The sequence below is a fragment of the Cyanistes caeruleus genome, chromosome 2 (genome assembly GCF_971803275.1).
Source record: "Cyanistes caeruleus chromosome 2, bCyaCae1.hap1.1, whole genome shotgun sequence".
NCBI classification, from domain to species: Eukaryota; Metazoa; Chordata; class Aves; order Passeriformes; family Paridae; genus Cyanistes; species Cyanistes caeruleus.
This window is the reverse complement of record NC_141702.1, coordinates 75345560-75361328: the sequence shown is the minus strand read 5'-3', so window position 1 is coordinate 75361328 and position 15769 is coordinate 75345560. Positions and strand designations below refer to the sequence as shown.

Genomic DNA, 15769 nt, shown 5'->3' with positions numbered 1-15769 from the left:
CTTTCCCCCTCTGGAGACATTCAAAACCCACCTGGATATGGAACTGTGTAACCATCTCTAGGTGATACTGCCTTGGAAGGGGGTTTGGACTTTTTGATCTCCAGAGATCCCTTCCAACCCTAACAATTCCATGATTCTGTAATAATATTTATGAAAAAAACATTTAAATTCAACTTCATACACAGAAGAAAATTAAAATAAATTAAAAGTATTGAAATGATACTTGGAGCAGATCACACTGGAACACAAATCTGACTCCCTCATGTTGTATTGACTGCAGTCAGGCTTGCACAGATAAATATGATGACAACTGATGGCTCTGCATCTTGCCTTTCAGAAACCCTGCCAAATCCTACTGACACTCTCTGCCCTCTCTCCCCTGGGCTCTTTCAATCTAACAACCCTGAAGTCTAAACATATTAGAGAAGTTTTCATTCCAGTCAATTAAAGGATACATATTTTGGTCTCATTTTTGTCTTATTTAATTCTTTTTTTGGTTTAGTTGTTTTTTTGGTTTGGCTTTGTTTTTTTTACATTCATGAACAGTCTTTAGTTAGACTACGATGGTTTCTTATATATTTGCACAGTAATTTTTGAAAACACTTACAAGGCTGAGATTTTTCACAAATTTCACAAATACATAGTATGATTTTCATCAAATAGCAAGAAAATCCATCACTACTTACTTCTAAATGAAACTCAGAAAGATGGTCCCCATCCCGAAACAGTTGCAAAAAGCAGCACATTGCCAACAGAACATGATATTATATGTGAAAGAAGAGCCACAGGCAGTGGAAAGTAAATGAGTAAATCTTAGGGTGTACTTATTTTCAATATAGAACTATGTGAAGCAAAAGCACAAACAAATAAATGGGAAAATAAAAATTTCATTAAACTACCATAGGAAAACTTCTTCCCTTTTCATTTTTTTAATAATGACTAATATTTTTTACTTCCATTGTGGAAAATAGGGACCAATGAATGGAAGAAAGGGAAGTAAGTTTCTATTTTAATCAGTCCATATTTCTTCAAGTAAGAATTTCTTTGCTGAAATTGGCCAAGGTAGCAAAACAGCACACATGCAAACTGAGATCTGGAAAATTCTAGTTTTACTATAGATGAAAATTACTTCTGGTCTTCAACAGTATTATTTTGAAGCAAAGGAAATTGGGGAAATTCTTGTCTAGCACACCAGTAACATCCACATCTCTCTTGGCAGTTCCCCCTCACTGGAGAAGATAACAAAAAATTATCTAAACCTTCACAATCATCTTCTTACTACAGGAAAGCCACTCACTACCATGGATTTGACAATAACTTATTTTTTCCAGCAGCTCAGCTCTGTGTCATGGTGTGGCATTTATTTTTAATTTTCTTTTTAAAGGCAGCTGAGTGGTGGGCTTGGGAGACATAGAAAAGATGAAGATGATGTTCAATGTAATTTTGTTATCTATTAGCCCTTCTGGGCCTATAGGTTTTCACAATCCAGTTTGTCTCAGTGAAGGCTGAGCAGAAAAGCAGCTACACAAATAGATACCTGCCCCACTATCTTGTCAGCAGCTTTTGGTCTTGCCAGAAACAGGAGAATCATTAGCAAATATTAAATACAGATGTAATGAGCAATACAAGACAGGGAAAAACCCCATATATTTAATCTTCACTATTCAAATAAGCAATTTACACAGATAGCGTGTTTCTAGTTCCCCAGGCTACAAAACCGTATCTGACACCATATTAGTTCGTATGACTTCTGTAAGCCATCTAGGTTTCCCACCACATTTATCATATTAAATCCAAAACAATTACTTATCAATCTTCAAATATGACGTACTTTTCCACATAAGACAAACCTTTTGCCAAACAGTTGATTAAGAGTGATAAGAAACTTCAGACTTTGCTGATGTTGTCAAACAGGATGCTAATTTAAGCTATTTCTGGTGATAACATTTTCTTTTTTTCTTTTTCTTTCTCTCTTTCAGTCAGTGTCAACATTTAGACACATGAAACCCAGACTAAATGCAAACAATCTTAATCCAATGCTAACACAGAGACTTTTTTCCCCATTGGCTTTTCAGGGACTCTGAATAGCAGCAAAGTTCCTAGAATTTTAATGGCTGTCATGTCGGTGCTTCTTCCAAAAATTTTCCTCCCTGCACTGTAAGCAAAATAAATTACTGTTCTGGTAATTGTAAAGCTGTCATATAAGCACTATAAGGGTCCTTTCTCCCCTGTTCTGAAAATCAGGAAAATATGTTTTTCCATCGACCTTCCCAGGTTAATCCAAATTCCCCCTTCGCAAGAACATCTGGAGGAAATTAAATGCAATAACACAAATCTTTCTAAATGGTTTGAGTTGATGCTTCCATAAAAGTCTTATTTCATTTATGTTCTTATATTTCCCCTGTCTTTCCACTCTCTTGTTCACAGATAATAAAAGATATTACTTACATCTATCAAAAGACTTTTAAGAGCTTTAAGAAGCACAGTAAGTTCAACCAGTCTGGCCTATACTGGTGAAAAAAAGTCCCAAACCAAACAGTGCACATGACTTAGGTTAGATTTTAAAGCCTGAGGTAAGTTCTGTGACACACAGTCACATAAAGGACTCTCAATCTTTTCAAACCCCTCAGACTTGGCCAAATGGCTTATGTCTTCCAGAATGAGTTTTCCATGTACCAGGAAGCTTGTTCATGTCTTTTCATTGGTTCTGTCACCCCTTCATCCTTTTGCCTCTGCCATCATCCCCAGCACCCTAACATCCCCCCCGCCCCATAATCTTACTGTTTTCACAGCCCGATGGTTTTAAAAAGTTTAAAATTGGGCTTAAGTAGGATATGAGTCATCCAACATTAAATGCAGACTGCTTCTCCATCTACATCCCTGCTCATGTACATAGGATAGCAAATGGAACAGTATTCCAGATAGGAAAATCATATCATAATCTAAGATTCAAAATTTTGAATTTTGAAATGCGGTTCAAATTTTTTGTATGAGATAAATTACAAAAATTATGCAGATAGAAACATTACTTGCCTTTTGCCATTTAGAAAATTTGCTGTTGTGTCCCCTGAGATAACAAATTGAGTATCTCAATTACAAAAAAAGAGGAAGTATCTATATTTCCCTTTCCCCTCTTTAGCCACACAGGCCCCACAGTGGTTTCTAAAAAGATCTGCCTGAAATGAGTACTGCCAGTGTTGTATTGTGACAGATCAAGGGCATCTCTGTCTTATAAATTTATTTAATGGCTGATATTGAAGCAGATGCCCACAGCTGATGGTTCCATATTTTGTCTTTGAGGGCTACTGAATTGAAATTTAGAGAAAAGCAGCCTTGCTGTTGTATTTTCATAGTGATGCCATGACATCTGGAATACAAGTCAGTCAATTTTACTCTTAGTTAATACTCCCCTATGGCAATCCACCCCAAAAACAGATCAATTACAATTATACACTTGTGCTAAAAGTCTATTAGAGGAATATGTGACCTGATAGTTAAAATCAATTGAAAACAGACCAAGAAATTTTATTTCTAGTGATGAAGCTGAAAGTGCAAGGAGTCACGTGAAAGGATACCTTTCTTGGTATTTCCCTCTTGATATTATCTCCTTCTTCAGTATCATTATTAAAGACCAGGATAATCACTTCAGCCTCAAGCTTTCACTTGCAGGACCCAGATGGGGACTAGCTCTGCATTCAATCACATGGCCTTCGTGTTTTCATGCTGCTGGTCTGACGGCAGCAGGTTAATAATTTCTTGCCTGTGGATATGTGGCGGTAGATGTGTTAATGCAAACGTGCAAAATTTAAGCCATAGATTTCTAAGAATGGCTTCAAGTGAAGCCAAATATTCTGTACAGGTACCCTGCAGATTTGACTAGAAAATCTTCAATTTTGGAAAAGAAGTTACAAAACTGTCTATGCAGAACAGCATTGGACAAGTTTCTTTGATGATATCAAAACTAGTGTTTCACTGAATAGGGTCAATTGGTATTTTTACAAAATGAAAAGTTAATTTAGGTTTATTTTTTTTTTTTCTCCTAAGATTTGTCTCAGTTTTAAAGAAATACCCTATTTCAATTTGGAGCTCCAGAAATATTTAATAATGCTCTATTTTTAAACTACTAGCACTAATTTAGGATGACAACTAAGAATCTGTAGAGCACAATCTGCATTGCAAAAACTCAATTTTTCTCTAATGACATTATAAATATTTTAATTTTCCTTTGTATTTTTTTTCCTTTTTCCATATTCAAATTGCTAAGAATTTTACTAAAATGCCACTATGGTTTAAAAATAGTTGAATCTAAATGTATTTTAAATGTATTAAAATCATTAAGCCATGCTCCTGACCACAAATTGAAATTGCGGGGGGAGTTCTGAAAGAAGATTTGGGGGTTTTTTTTGTATATTATGTTTCTGGCTTGGTATGGTTTTGGCCTCAGCACTGTTTTACCACAATGAGTTTTAGAGCCTTAGAAAGAGCTTTTCTGTATAACCTTTGTGCAATCACATAGATGCCTACTGAAGCTCAGTAACTCTGCCTCATAGTTTTCTGTGCAATTTCTGCCAAATTTCACATTGTACACCTGTGATTTTGTAGGCTGATGGGTCTAACACTAGAACAGGACTTGGTAATGAGATGTCAGCAGCCTGCAGATAAGGAGGTTTGACCTTGCGATAGGAAATTGATGACCACATTTTCTAAGATACACGATTATAGATTGAGAGTCTTTTGGAAAGGAAATGCCACTGTTACTTTGTCAATAAATAACAAATATGACAAAACCACATAATCCTGTAATCCTCTGAATATCAAGGTCCAGATCTGCTCTTTCTGAAGCCAGCAGGGACTTTGTTCCTACTTGTAAACAGTCTGAAGAAATTTTATCTAAGACAGAGTAACAGCTTATGCAAAAACTGCCACCATTTGAAAACAACCCACTGATCTGGGTATGGATAGTGGTTCTGGAAAAAGAAGAAATCTCAAATCAAAGAAAATTTGGCCAAACACAAGATACATAAATAAAAACTTCTGAAACCAATCTTCACTTGGGATACTTCAAATAAAAGGAAATTTTAAGAATGTTACATCAGAAAATATTAATCAAAAATAAGAGTGAGAGCATGCAGAAATGCAGAGAATGTATGGATAAAATTTGAGAGACTGTTCATAAAGAATGTAGAAAGTTTAGTTCAGGAAGAGTTTACAAGACCTTCCTTGACATTCTGAAGAAAAGATTTTGCAATAATTTCTTTGATAATCTTTGCCTGAAGTACGTGGTACTTCTTGATAGGAAAAAATCTAAGCTAGATGAAAACATAGTGGACTACTTGAATATTCTCAGTTCTCATAATAAGAACCATCTGTCATGCTCCAAGAATCCCGTATTTCACTCCTTCAGAAGATGTTACAGGTTGGGGTTTTTTCTTTGTCCACGACCAGTTCATTATTATTAATCAGCAACTTTCTGTGTATTTTTCTGTACTGTATTTTCAGTATTTTTCTGTGTATTGGGATGGCAAAACTGTGTTTATCATATCAAGGACATCCCAGCACTTAGCTAAGTGGAAATTGAAGAAATTGTAAGGTATTATATTGTTGGGGTGTGACACTGATAGCTCAGTTCTTTTCTTCCGGACTAAGATTAACGAGAGAGACTGCTTTTGTGTTAGGCCTCAGTTGTTTCTTATTTTCTTATCTATATTACATATTTACAGACAGTGAGCAGCTATGTACAGTAACTAACAAGCTACAAAATGGAGGGATGAACTGTCTCTCAAAGGTCTTCTAAGTGTCAGCTTGCCCAATAATGAAATGCCAAGTAACTTATCATCATTTATAACCCAGTAACCAAATACTTGTGTTTTGCAATGCGGATTCTTCCATCCAATCACTTAATATTACCTAAAAACTATAGAAGAAGAAAATTAAGATGAAGGAGAAGGAGGAAGGGACAACACTCTAAATCCTCCATGTTGTCTCTTATTCACTAATATAGCTTAAACTCTAAACTCTAACTTTCTCACCCAGTGACTTAATATAATCCTATCTAACTTACACATTCACATTCTTAGCTTCTCCACTTAGTTTTGGAAGCTTTCTCCATGGTCTTAGGGAAAATGCAGTGTTTCCTTGAATGTCTGAGCCTGTCAGCATAGATAAAGGGATATTTTTTGTGCTTCTGACTCCAACATTATATGAGAAAAGGTTGAAGTGAAATGCTCAGCTCCAAAGCTTGAACAAATAAACAGAGCAGATAAAAAGCAGTTTTCTTGCTCCTCTGTGCATTCAGTGGAAAGAAACTATCAAACTTTTGCACCCTACTGATCCAAGATGCATTAAAAATCTCTCTCAGTTGAGAGCAAAATGTGTCAACCACCATTGCTATTCTGGTTCAATTTAAGGGGCAAAAAAAGTCTATTTTTGTAAAAGCTGTCAGTGGAAAAACTCTCATCCAAACATCCATTCATGCTCTAGAGTGATCATGTATTTCATGTTTAATGAGCCAAATTTAGAGAACACAGATTCTGATAGCCAGCACTGACCCATGCTGAGTGTTGACAAAAGGCATAGAAGTGTGGCACTATTTCTGTGTGAACATAAGACAGCAACTTAATTTAGAGCATCTTCCAAGCAATTTTGGTTCTCTCTGTTGATCAGCTGAAGGGTGCACATACACAGTACTTTTTGTATCAGATCACTGGAGACAGTGAGCTCAGAACTTTCTTAGGCCACTCCTGGAGGTTTCTAAAAGAGATCCAGAGCCCCCAAAACCTCAAAACAAAGCATACACTGTGGGTATGGAGGTGACATTAAGCAAAGTGAGGAGCTGAATCCCTTCTGCAGTAGTCAACTTACCCTGAAGTGAGAAATTCTCTTATTGCTACTGCAGCACATGACACTTAGCAGGGTTATTGCAGAACCCTCACACAGTTCCTCACATGATAACTGTAATTGTAATTGTAATTGTAATTACATGTGTTGCCTGTGCCTCTGATCAGGTAGAGGCAACAGGCATGCAATGGTCATGTATTAATAGTTGAGGAAAAGCTATGAGTGATGAGAGAGGAAGGGATAAAGGAAGAATATAACCTTTAAATATTAAAGGGGATATCACATTGCCTCTGTCAGTGTGTAAAGAGATAGAACCTGTTCCTTTTCAGATGCCTTTTTTTCCTTCTTTTACAGTAACACACTGGAGCTGAGCACTAATGAGTAATGCTTGGCACAAAACAAGGATGATACTTCTGAGCAATGAACTCTAATGTGAAACCCTGTCTAGGAGCACTGTATATACTTATACATTCTCATCTAACCTTTTTTACAAACCTTTGGTAACAGCAGCAAATATTATGATTTCAACCTAACCACAGTCTAAATCTTTACCTGATAAGAGTGCTACACACAGAACATTTCCCCCAGATATCAGCTTTTATTATGAGGCTAAATTAGAGAACCAAATGTAAGGAAAATACCAGCAAAATACCTTTCTTGAGACTCTAATAAGAAGCTAATTTTATATTCATATCCATTCTTGTTTTCATCTACTCATAAAAAAGGGTGGGGGACCTTTGGACAATGGATTTTTTTTTTATTTCTTTCTTTCTCTGGAAACAAGATTTTGAAATTCTTCCAGTAGTTTTTTTTTTATAATAGAACCAGGATAAGGCATGCTGTCCTAAGATGTATTTCAGCTACAGACATTTTTACCAAGATGCAACAAATTTGAAATCATCTCAGTTGTATATGCCAGCTGCTAGGGAATTAATTTCTTTTACCATTAGGTCAATCTACTTCTAGTGTTCAGGAAGCCAGGATGCCCTGCAAGTCACTGCCTGTGAACAAACATGCTTCATACTCCCAGTATCAGTAAACCACCCCAAAACTGAGCTTGTCCTTAGTATTTCCCAGTAAAGTGACATAAAACCCACACAGAGTCAGATGTCCTTTAGCTTCAAAGTGAACCCTTGACACCTGAAAAGAGTTTATGCCTAAGAATGGCTCAATTCTACAAAAAAACCCAAACATCATCTAATTTTCTTCTTATTTTGCATTCCTATTTTTTTTTGTTGGATTTTCCTATTTAATTTCTAACTTTTAAATAATTTATTTGTTTTTACTGTCTGCCTCTGTTCTTCCTTGTCATACTTAATAGACAATAAGCCTCATTCCAAGCCTCATGCACATGGACACCCACTTTCCCAGAGAGACCAGCAACACTGGCTGGAAAACTAGCTAGAGGGAAAAAAAAATGTTGCTTCCAAGAGTTCTTCTCTGTCACCAGCTGCATGGGGAACAACATGCTAAGGGGGTACTTGGTATCAGAAGGACACTGTCTCCTATATTCCGCCTACTTTTTTTCTTTTATTGTCCACTAAAATACCTGCTAATGTTTTATACCTAGTATCCATCTTCAGTGCCTATTTACTAAACATTCAAAAAAGTTCCTTTCATATTTCCTACAGATTGTCTCTAATGTTTGAAATTAACAACCCATCAAAGGTTTGCTGAGGTGAATTAGCTGAGACAGAGCACATAACCTACATGGCACACAGTAATTTAATTAAACACGAGCATGTGTGTCACAATACAAAATGGTAAATCCAGATAGATGTAAGTTGAACACTTCCTTACCCATCATATCTTATCATCACACTGGTTCAAATCCATATTTTTAATCCAATTCTGTTTAAAGGCAAAAAGTGTCAAGCTGCCCAAAGTTTAGACCTGAGAAATAGTTAGGGAGCTTTCCGTCCTTGCCAAGTCAGACTGCCATTAGGTGGTCTTATTAATTTACTTCAATACACCAGGATATTTCAGTCCTCTCTTTTCTGTGGTTAAGAGGGAGCCATCAAGCTTTGCATCCTTGGGAAATGAAGCCAGCTGAGACTTGTGAGGTCCAAATACTGAAGCTGGTTGATGTACTGTTATATTATTACTTCCAGGACACTAACAGTGAATACAATGAACACTACAGAAGAAATGCTGTACTTAAACCACACAGTTGCATAGAGAGTAGGGTTGCACCCACCAGGTGGACTGATATTAAAAAGTTTTGCACAGACTCTAGAAGCAAGTTCAGAGAATAATAGATGAGTTCATTTTCAGGGTAAAAATCATGAGAACAAAGAAAAACTCCAGGCCTTCAGCTTCACATTCCTAATCAGAGATTTTACATTACAATTTTATTCATTTTCCTTTTGATAAATTAAACATTATATTGGAGGTGACTAAACAACTGTGTTCCGTAGAAATACTGGAAAAATAATGAAGATGACAGCCAATTCTTTATATATTATTCACAGACACAACATCCTATATATATAATCTTAGATATGCTCTTTTGGAGCCCACAACTGAAATAACTTTAAAAAAGCAGCAACATTGGAGAGAAAAAAAGAAAAAAAAGCTAGTGCACTTATCACCACAGAAGGGAGACAGCAATACCAACAGTAAATGTGTGCCTAAATGGCTCAGCAGAAACATCCTCCTACGTCTGATAACTCTCCATACACAGAGCAATTCAGTGCCCTTTGAACATATACACAGTGTTTCCTGAAGCAATTATGATGCTGGCATATGGTCCATTTACCAAGAAAGAAAAAGACAGACATTTTAAAAGCATTGTCATGACCATTATGACAGAAAAAGTTGGGCACTATTACAGGTCCTGAACCAACATTTATTTAAATAAATGGAAAGACTTTCCCTGACTGTGGAGTGTACTTTGGATCTGGTCCACAGTACTTGGAGAGTGTTGCTAATATTCCTGGCCTCATAAAGTGCCAGAGACTAGAGCACCACCAGCACCTAGCTAAACAGAAATTGTTCTTTAAAAAAAAGCCTATAAGAAATAATAGGGAGGAAAACAAAAGGTACCCTTCGAATTCAAGAGGCTTCTAAAAATGCATGATGTGGCTCTTATAGAAATTTTAATGAACCTGTGTTATTCAATAAAATACTGTAGCTGTGTTGCAATATTCTACTGATAAAATTACTGAGTATGATTTTATGAGCATTCTCCAGTAAATGGTATGACAGTTTCTATAAAACTGTAACAATGTAAGACCACATGCCATGTCTTGTTAAACACTGTCCGAGAAGTCCTGAGAGAGATTTGTGGATACAGCATTGTGCTTATAAGTCTTAGAAAGTGTTTAGTTTAGAGTCAACCCTAAGGAAGTATCTATTTTCCAACTAGGCTGTAGTGTTCTGCAAGGCCCTCACCTCAATCCTGAGCAAAAGTTCATCTCAGAAGTGGAAGTTTGGTTAAGGTCAGTCTGGAGTTTCCTGCCTTCCAGTATCTCCACTCCTGGCATTGTTTCCAGCCACCCTGCAGGCCTCCAGCATGGAAGCAGGAAGCCCATGGTTCCTTGTCTTGATTTCCTCCCTCTGCGTTCCCTTTCAGCCCTAGGTAAGAACAACTTTTTGGAAGCAAACAAAGGTGACTGCACCACTTTGTGCAGTGCAACAAAGCCCCAGAGGTATCTAAATGCCCAGCTGGAGATGAAGTACAGATAATTCTGGTTAGGAAGGGTACTGAAGATGAGCCAGCTGGAACTTATTCTGGACAACACCAAGACTAACATGAAACACTACAGGAGAAAAAGCCCAAAATGAGACCATCAGTCCATCTGAGTATGGAATCTGGAAACATTTGCATTAACAAGGTTCCTCTCTGCATGCAGAATTTCACATATATCCCAAAAATGGATTACCAAACTGATGCAGTTTCTTTTCTTCCTCATTTCAACTACTGCCGATCAAACCCTCAGTTATAAAATTTGTAATTCTCTAGGTACTTTCACTGCCACCCCAGTATTTCAAATAACTCTTAAACTGTAACCCATGTGTTTCTTTTTCTTTCTTGCAGTTAGTGAAATGATGCAAAGCCCAGCTTTCAAAAAGGTGTGCAACTCTTGTTCTAAGCAGCGGCATTTTTCAGAACAGTGTTAAGCTCTACCAGAATCTCACAACCAAGTGTGAAAAAAAGCCAGCACAGAAGCAAATGACAAGGTACCTAGGACTGTGCAGGCATCAAAACCTGTGAAAAGGTGCTAGAACTCACCTCATCCTGTGCTAACATAGCACCAATCCTACATGGACATGAGTTCCTCAGAGCTGTGACTACATGTGGTGTGCTTGCTGCATTCTCTCATCCAGCTTTGCTGTGCAGGGATGTTTCATCCTGAAGTAAAATGAAGCATAAGAGTGTTTTGGATGAGAAAAGAACATAGACATGATATCTATAAAATATGACCTACTCAGTACAAGTGCAAAGAAAGAAAAAAGCAGTTTCAGTAAAAGGTTCTCTAAAATAGTTTAAACAAACAAATCAATGTTCAGAGGGCAATGGAACAAGAAGAATTGTTAAACTTACTCTAAACATTAATTTCTGATGTTTCTTTTTATTTACATTGTAAATTTATGCAAGATTTTTACACATAGTATACTAAAACACAACTGAGAACCATTAATTGAGAACTAAAGTGACAGAACAGTTTAGAGAAACATAAATTCAGCAGTGATATAGCCAACAAATCTGACTGCCAGTGCAGAGCTCCTTACATCATCCAAGCATCAAACATTGCCAATAAAAGAGTTTAGGTTTCATGGAATATATAACCCAGAATGACTGTATAATAAAAATATATGAGTGTTCAGAATTTTATATGGATTTCAAGAAAGCATTTCATATTGTATCAGCAGAATTGGAAAGACAGAGTGGTAAAAAGAGAGAGAAATATTACATTGACTTAAACACTAAAGTGTATAAGTAGAAGATGGTACAGTTAAATTATGTACACTGCTTATTATATTACTTATTATGGCCTCCAAAGAGCAAGCCAACACTAGTATGCAGCGAAGCTTTTTTCTTGGAAAAATAGACTCCTGCCTTCTCACTCTGAGAAAATAAGTCCTCTCTTTTAGATGTGACAACAGCTACTTTAACACCTAAGTGCTTTAAATTCTTTAATGTCTTCATTTCCACATGCCTCTGGAAATTATGCCATTCATGTTTAACAGATTATTCATGGTTGTTTTAAAAGACAAATAAGTTCTTTTATTGCCTGTTTCTGTTTAAGAAAATTGTAGTAGCACAGGTCTCACTGACTGGAAAGAGACCAAATACCCTATCTACATCACAAAACTTTTGGATAGTTGTCATGACAGGGAACTTAATACAGATTATCCTAACCCCAGACTGGTCCTTTAACTTCTCAATGATCTTTTTTTCTATGACAAGATGACATTAAGTCAGCAGACAGAAAAGTGGACAACCAGGCCATATGCTCAAGCGAGAAGTGGAAAACAAAACTTTATTGCTAGTTAAGCTCTCCCACTTGTGCTGCTGCACAGAAACAGATATTTTTTATTTTTTTTTACTGAACTTAGCAGGCACAGAAAGATGTAATAACTTCATCCTTAAAGTGGTGATGATGATGAAGAGTATTAAAGAGTAAGAGAGTGAGCACTCTGTAAGTAAGCTCTGCTAACAATATATACAGATCTAAATGCTGCTCTCACACAGCTCACTTCCTTACCCATCAAAATCATTGGTTAGTTAATCTTTATCATGCTGCATCGTATTCATAGATAACTCTGACAAGAATCAATAGTAAAGAAGCTTGTTCATTTAACTTGGCTGGCTCTTAATTAATTTAAATTAATCATTTTGAATGAACTTTTTAGCAGAATCATTCTTACAGCAATTACCATCTATATTTATGGGGAAAGGGGTAGAGGGATACAAAATTTTAGGAGATAAATTTGGCATAAAAAATGGTAAAAAAGAATTTGAACAAAAAAATAATAATAAAAAACCAAAACAAAACAAAACTTTATCCAGTCACCCAATGGCTCTTCTTCAGTTTAAGATAATCAAGAGTGATGGGGAACTAAAGTAACAAGTACAGTCAGAGGAAATGATTAGAAAGAATTAATCTTAACAATGATAACTCATGAGGATTGAGGGAAGAAAGCATGACAAAGAATGCTATTCAGAGATTCAGAGGTAATGTATTGGCTGGATCACCTGTACTTTACCACCTTGGCCTCCAGGACAATATTAAGAGAGACTCTCTCTGATCTGGAAAGAAACAAGCAAAACCTAACAAAAGAACACTCTCTACTTGGCTTCCTTGTGCCACTGGTAGCAGTGATGAAAGATGCAAAGGGAGCATGACAGCCCCTGAATAAGTCTGTAATTATTTCCATTGAAAGATGTTACAGCTTCCAAGGCACAGTGCAAACAGTTTTGAAATGAGTGACATTGCATACATCTGGCAGAACAAGAGAAACATTAGCCATGCAGAGGAGATTAAGCTCTGAAAATGTCAATTTTAAGACTAAAAAGGGTTAAGACTTTAATGTCAGTGATTTATTCAGATAACACCCATGAACATTAAAAGGGCATGAGTTATGCTTGTAACTTCCCATGTGTCAAGAATGACAAGACTTTCTCAGACTGAATAGAGGAATCTGTCAGAAGCAGATGGGAAATCAAATTTTGCTGAGAAACAGAAGATTCTTATCTCCTCAACAGAACCTACAAATTACTCTATGAGCCGAAGCAAAATAAGAAAGATTGTGGACAAAACCTTAGGAGAAAAAAGAAAAAAATCAGCATGTGTGCATCTGAGCTGCAAATAGCTAGTTCGTGTCCCTCATCATCTGTGTTCTGTGTCTTTGTATGCACCGAAGTTTATGAAACTTGTTGCCTATCACTAAAATAAATTCCTTCTGCAAGCCAGGGTTATGCTATGATGTGGGATGGCACAGTTCAGAGGGTTACACAGCACAGATCATGATGAACCTCGAATGTTAAAAATAAAACAAAACACAGGAACAAAAAGTATTGAACTGGTGTAATTTGTGCACTCACTTGTGAACAACCTATGCTCAGCATGACTGCCTCTTTGTTCCTCCAGCCCTGAAATAAACAAAGAATCCTCAGGGAAAGGCAACTCACTAAGACCACTCTGTAAAGACAAGGTAACTAAAATCCTGCAAGCGCTCCGTGTGCACCCCACTCACATGAAACTTGCCTAGCCCAGGATGCAATCACCTCCTGAGTATTACAGATTCTGAGGGCTATCTGTGTGCAATAACCACTACTAGGTACTCTCAGGCCACTTACAAACACTTTCCTCTAGACTGTGCTACACAGACCTATGTTCAACTTCTCCTAGGGCTTTCTGTCTGGAATGGAACAATAAAGAAGCAAAGGGTTGGAAAATTACAACTGAGTAATTGCCTAGCTACAAAATGCCACCTGTGTGAAAAACACAGCAACTGAAATTTCTTAACATCTCCTTTTATGGATATTGCTTTTCGCTGCTCACTGGTTTGCTAAAGTTTTCTTCTATTGGTTTAAAAATGAACTGTTGAAATGAAACGTCAATCACACAATAAATAATCTGCTCAGAGATGCAGCTTTACTCCTGCTGACACCATTTTTGCAATTACAAGTTAATTGGTGCTGGGTTCCCTGTGTTTAGTGCTGAGCCTTTTTCTTGTGGGAAGTCAGTCAAAGCTTAGCTGTGTATGGACATTAAAAGTTACAGGTGATATGGTGGAAGCTCACCATTTAGAAATAACACTTCCTTCTTCATAGAAGAAAAGAAATAAAAAGCATAAGTTTTTTTACTCCCTACACGGGATGTTCTGCGTTAGGTCAAGTGGAGTTTTCCTCCAATTGCAAGCACCTAAACTAAGAGCATTTCTCTTTCTACCACTGTCAGAGCCCAGAAGCTTCCCAATAACTGGATAGGAGAGCATCTGATGTTACAAATAAATGTGGGGAGGAGATGTGGACTGGAGGAATTGTGACTATGACTATGCCAAAGAGATCTGGTCGCTGGCTGAATAGGATTGAAAGATTTAGAGGAAAGGACATCGATTTTGTGCATTTCAGGCCAAATGTGTCTTGACAAGTAACTGAGACCACCTATACAAGATAAATGGGAAGTGGGAGTCAGTGCTGCAGGGGGGATGTACCAAATGAGACCCCAGTGTGCAAGACCAGGCCTGAATGAGCCAATTATCTGGATGAACAGCAGGGTCTCCAGGAAGAAAATGTAAATTCTGTGGGTCATGCCAAAGAAAAGAACCTGGGAAAAGGCAGAGGAGGAACTCAGGAGTGGATATAGACAACCCAAGAAGATGAGTAGGTAAATTATCTGACCAGAAGGATGGATACAGGTAGAGTTCCAGAACCTGCCAGGAAAGGTACAAAAACTGGAAGGCAAGGCAGATGAGATTGTGTACAGACGAGTCAAGCAGGCTGAAGGAGGATCTTTTTCAGGTTAGACTTCGATTTTTTCAGATCACACTTCGATTCATGGAAGGGAGATGGTGAATTCAAGCCTCCCCTCTCCCTCTGCAACCAGCCACTGCCCTTGCATGGCTAACCCACAGAAATGTGCTTGGCAGCAGGGGTTTTGACCAGAGTCACCTCTAGTGATGAGTTGGGTCAATAATGAGCAGGTGATGTTTTTACCACAGATATTTTGTCATAATTTCTAGAAGCGAAATGCACCACACAGTCAGTAAAATGATAAAATTTAAATGAAAATGCTCAACTTTACAGAAAATTCCCAAATTAAATTTACTCCGGCTGAACACAATAATTGGCAAACTATCCCTGAATACATATCTCCAGCCCCATCTTGTAGGGATGGTTGTAATTTGCACTTTTCAGAAAATCAGCAGAAGTAAAGGACAGATCATTTAACACTATCTTCTCCTTTAGGAACGTAAGAGG

The 15769-nt window shown here is 37.2% G+C and overlaps 1 long non-coding RNA gene across 2 annotated transcripts in view; it reads right to left on the bottom strand.

Moving 5' to 3' along the window:
* Nucleotides 1-458: 458 nt before the first annotated feature.
* LOC147654930 (uncharacterized) overlaps nt 459-15769 on the bottom strand; it is a 31079-nt gene continuing 15768 nt past the window's right edge. For both annotated transcript variants that reach the window (XR_015283472.1, XR_015283470.1), the window contains exons 2-3: nt 11072-11191; nt 459-3760 (exon numbers count right to left, since the gene is read on the bottom strand). This is a non-coding gene — a long non-coding RNA (uncharacterized LOC147654930). The remainder of the gene's footprint in view (nt 3761-11071; nt 11192-15769) is intronic.